We start from the raw sequence: 5,636 nt of genomic DNA, 5'->3' as shown, positions 1-5,636 counted from the left end.
TTTTAAAAAGAAAGAAAAGTGGTTGAGAGTTTTTCAACAGCTTCTTGAAAACCATTAGCCTCGACTGCCATTCTTAAAGGAAGTGTACAAGAAACTTCGTGTATTTAGAGAGGTATAGATCAGTAGTTAAATCTGGTACTTTGTGAGGTTAATGACCATGCACAGCCTGTCAGTAGAATGGATGCTACCATGTTACTTTCTGACTTTATTGAAAGAAATACACCGGAGAATGCATTTGAAGGTAGGCAGCCCTTACTACTGAAAGGAGAATATACATCTTGGAAGACACGCTTTGCATCAAAACAGCTTTATGAACAAAAGCTGTTTCCCTGCAGAAGTACTTCTGATTCCGGATCTTTTATTGTGAAGGTCTTTGTTCCCGTAAGGTGACACTGAAATGGTTAACAGCAAACTTTTGAAATCAGATTTGAAAAGGTGATGAAAGAGCCTGATGTTTTGCCTGATTTTTCTTTTCTTTTTCTCTGCGGACAAAGGCCTTGAATGCTGAAGGCTGAAAAGCCTATTATCACCAGAAAGAAACGTAAGTAAACAAGGCATTACAATAATGAATTCTACAGTACATGACACGAAGGCAAGAACCAGCTCTGTGCAGCAAGCAGTCAAAGATTTGGCTGTATCTTGGCAATTTTTCAAAAATGATAACAATAAGAGGTTTTGTCGCTTCAGACATGTAAATCAAAAGGATATTTCAGCACTAAAAATGATACTGAGAGTTTCTAACCATTGACCCCAAACCAGCATTCAAAAATAGACATTAAAACTAAGAAGCTATAATCCTACAAGCCATGCACAATCAAACCTAAAGAGCTAAAAAGATTGAATTTTTAAAGTCCATTTGAAATTAGGTTGGCAGTAACTACCCTTATCCACAGGAGAAGGATTTCTGATAGCCAAAGTTAAGATGTGATAAAAAGGAATAAGCCAAAAATTATACCGAGAGTGTATTTCAAAACCAGCATTTGAAATGGTCTGAAATTCCCCAATCTTGTTCCTAAATAAACAACAAACACAGAGGCCACTCACACGGGTAGTTTGGACTATAAGGACGCAGAGAATTTTATTTGTAGGAAATGATAGTATGTGTAACTGAAAAGTGAAGATGGTGAAATTTGATATTTAGGCTTTTTATAGTGCATTAACAAACTGTGCAAATGTGCCTAAGAGCAAATAAACCCAACAGCTTGGCCAAACTGGTGCAGCAGAGATTGGGCAGAGCAGAAGGGATCTGTTCCAAACCTCATCTACTGATAAAACTGTACGTTAAAACCCCCAAAGCAGGAGAGAGTGCCCGTCTGTGTGAGCAATACCTTACAAACCCTAAAGGAACACAGAAGGCACAGTAAAGTGACCTGTTAATGGTGAATTGTGTCCTTTGCACCCTCCACCTCATCTGTGAGCGAGGACACGAGCCCTCGCTGCGCCGGCGAGGCGTAGCTGGTAATGGCACTGACAGCAGAGTATTGACGACTTATCTGGGGCATCCTATGGGAAGGAGCAGTGTCACTTCAAGAGACATATCCAAATAGCAGGCAGGATTGGACTGGGCACTTGTTCCTTTCCTCACCTAAGCCCTAACTACACAGTCATATAAAAGAAAAAAAAAAAAAAAAAGCAAACAAAGGAGCAGAAGAGGGCTGTAAATAAGACACATACTCAGGCGAAGCGAAATTCCACCATAGATGGGGTGCAGGTTGAATTCATGTATTGTCACCAACATAACTGAGGTCAGCACCGTGCCTGGCAACCCCCAGTGCTGCGACACTACGGCCCCTTTTCTCCCACATTAAACAGAACAAGTGTGGCAGCTTCTCAGCCACTGAACGACCTTCCCTTTGGGATGTGCCCCTTGAGAACTTTGCCAGAGCCGGACTCGCAGAGCGGAAGCATGGGCAGTTCAGGCAGCAAAACAACCACAAATCTCAGTTCCTGACTTTGTGTTCTTCTGCATCAAACTGCCCCATGAAGACAAGCCCAAAAGACTCTTCTTGACAAGCCCGATGCCTGAAAGGGCAGTATGGTAAAGACAGAATTGCCTCTGAGGTGGCTTTAGGGTATGAGCTAGGCTGAGAAGAGTAGCTAAGATGATTTGATGAGTGAAGATGGCCTTCGGGGTAGGGTACAATACATGGTATGAGAGGGGTCAGTAACACTTTTCTAGTGAGAAGTGGAAAGCAGTACCACCCCATGAGGAGGCAAGAAAAACATCTTTCTTCTATAAATTGTCACCAAAGGGTCAGCACCCACCCCGTGACGTGAAGTAGGCAATGTTAAAGAAAGGATTTGGGGCATGGGAAAAACTTTCTGTCTCGGCAGGATCAGATTGGGCTTTGACGCGGGCTTGGATCAATCCCAGGCTACAAGCACTTCTGCCCAGCTCAGCCAAGTCCAGTGCAAATAACCCCCAAAGCAGTAACAGTCCAAGCCTGCTCCAGGACCAGAAGCGGTGATGACACATTACAAACACAATAGTAAGTCCCACCACAAATTCAGAAATTTCTGTATGGTGTTGCCTGACATAACATGGCACGTTCTTACACAGCCGCGGGTAGTTTTGAGTAGAGCAGAACGGTCTGGACGTGGGTTAGTGCTTACTGTTATTCCCTAAAGAGCCAAGACCTTTCAGTAACAGGAGCACCTGCAGAGCAAAAAAAGAAAAAAAAAACCCAAACCTCCTTCACCTCTTTAAGATCTACAGTAATCACATAAATTTATAGAAATTGTGATGTTACTAAACTGTGAGACCTTTGTTAAGGCTTCTATAAATGGGCCAGAGTGGAGCTGAAACCTGGACTCTCCAGGGAAATCTCCACTTTCCTAAAGGTCTGCCCCGGCTTCAATGTGTGGAGCTGAACAACTGAAAAAGCATCTCTCCGTTTCAGTTAGCACCGAAATTGGAATCAAGATCAAAGATTTGGTTCATGATCAGTCCCTGCTAGCCCAGCCCTGCTGAAGGCAACAAAAGTTAGCTTCGGTTAAAGCTCTGGCTCAGCTTCTATAAACAAACTAAATAAAGTGTCAGAAAGCGCGATCTTTTTCAATGATAAAGAGTCCACTTTGGGGTTTTTCACTGATTCCATTTTATAAATCATTTTAATGTGCATGTGAGGTAATACTTTCATGCCAGTTTAAGTTGCTTGGTGCTGACTGTTCTAACATTTATATGTAAAGAAATGAGGAAGATCTATGAAGCCAAATTAAATGGTATAAATATTTGCACTGTGAAACAAAACTTAATTATTTGATAAAACATGTAATTAGGCATTAATATTTCATGTAAACATTTATCCGAAAATCAGCAAAGAATAGCTCTCCCATTATTACTACACAGACCTAATCTTATAGCCCTTTCACAGGCAAAAATTACTGTCATGATTGTGAACACTCTTGTATAAATAATGAGCAGGGGGGAAAAAAGCATAATTTTTCACATGGACTTGTTTATTCAGAAGTATTCAGTACCCAGTACACCTACTGGAAGCAGTGGGATTACAGGTGATCATGCAACTTTCAGCAGCATAAGTTACTAAACTTTCTGCTTTATCAGCATATCTCATGCATGTAGAAAATTTATTACTGTTAAATTGCAAAATTGTTGCATTAGCCATTGGGCTGGTATATTTTTTCTCAACATTAAATAGTTCCTCTAGAGTTTGCCACTTTACACATACATAATTAATTCCCAATGGATTTAAGTGATTTTAGCAACACATTGAAGAAGAAGTTGAACCCAAAGTTTTTACTAAATTACTGCCTTTGAATTAAAATATGGGTAGTGAACTACAGCTCCCAGACACATTCCACAACGTCCATACTTCGTAGGTCATGAAACCATTGAAGTGTTATTGTAAAACTCAGGCAGGCTGGGGGGTGGGGAGGGTGGCAGGGAATGGGACAAACCAGAGTGAGAACAACCAGACCAGCCTAGACAAATTGCACTAAATTCCATGAGCTGTACAGACTTGCTACATGTTATGTATCCAGAGAAGACAACGTTATGGAGGAATGAGGAACAGCACAGTATGAGATGAAGAGGAATTGCACGGCCAATTCATTTATTCTTTGTGAAAGGGAAGGAAGCTGTAAAAAGTTGCCATTGGACAATTTAGTCCTAATAGGAGAGTGTAGGTTTTAGTCTCAGTATCACATGCACCGGATTGCTTACCTGTAGAAGCTATTGAGTGCATCGCAGAGAGGAAAGCATGAAATATCTGTAACCTTTGTGTTTTGCTGGTTATAATTGTACCCTTTAATTTCCAGCCTGGCAACAGACACATGAAACATGGGAGCTTTGTTGCGCATTATGCCCAAATTAACAAATTATAATGATTTATTTTTCACTATAAACCCGTTCCTAGAAATATTTTCCCATAGTGGGAAACCCATTTGGATCACAGTGAAAACCCCTTCTGAGAGAAGCTTCATCTGAAGCCTGTTCAGTTGCCACCCAGGGCTCTAAGCTTCTTGGCACTGTCAGGATATATTTCATGCTTAATATGAACACATCTGATGGGTACGCTCCCTGTTCACCGCACGTTCAGTGCCTGGTCTAATAGCTAATCTTGGCTACCTCAGATGGTACCAGTGGTTTTTCTACTTTTGCTTAGTTTCTCTTTTCATTTCTTATTGGCCAGAGCCTTAAATCACACCTGTCTACTTCATGCATCCTACTGGGTTACTACGCAGTGCAGCTGCACCTTAGAGACCAAAACCCTATTAGACTAGGTACTGTACAAACATGGGTTTAAAAAAAAAATAAAAATATTGATCCTGACATAGAGAATAAGGCAGAAATGGAGAACGAGTATGCCTGAGGACATGAAGTAATGCTAATAGGCATTTTTACATTTTATAAGATGTCCTCATAGAGTGTTTTAGAAAATGGCCAAAGTTAGGGCAGAAGAGATGACAAGCAAATTAAAATCAAGATAAAAAAAAAAAAAGGAAGGAATCTTTGCAGCTAGGACTGACTGCAGAACAAGATCAGGCTGGTTTAACCAATCCCAGAATACATCCTAATACACTTAGGTCTAGTCTGCCTGGGAATACGTCCACTTGCCTTATCTTTAACAATGCAGCTTGTGTTAATGTTTGGGTAATACAGTATTAAGGGTTAGATAATGAAGATCTACACACCCTACAGCAGCAGTCCTCTGCATTCGGACATCTGCCATTGTCGAGGTCCTCACCTGTAGGGCAGAAAGGTCCCCACTTTCTCATACCTTAAGAGCAAAAGCTTGGACAAGTTTCCGCGGCAGTGGACTAGCCATCTATTAATGGTTTTTACATCCTTTAAGAAAATGATTTATGTTAGGCTTCTTTATTTTACATTTATAAAATTATGCTGCTCTTTTATCTCTTTTATTCCGTATTTTTGTTACAAAATGATTTACAGCATTCAATTATTAATATTTTCAGCACTTTTTTTTCAATTATTAATATTTTCATAACTTCTTCTAAAATCAGTCCTTTGCAACACCTTAGTTTTTCAGGCATTGGTTCCTGGAGAGCCACCTGTGATTCCATTCCCAGCTCAGGTCTGAAAGTCTTCTGTCCCTTCTGGGAACATATTTTTAGTGCCTGACTCTTCTAGTTCATAATCCTGTCTCTGGGGTGGC

This window comes from Chroicocephalus ridibundus, chromosome 5 (genome assembly GCF_963924245.1).
Source record: "Chroicocephalus ridibundus chromosome 5, bChrRid1.1, whole genome shotgun sequence".
Taxonomy (NCBI): domain Eukaryota; kingdom Metazoa; phylum Chordata; class Aves; order Charadriiformes; family Laridae; genus Chroicocephalus; species Chroicocephalus ridibundus.
This window is presented reverse-complemented; position numbering follows the sequence as displayed.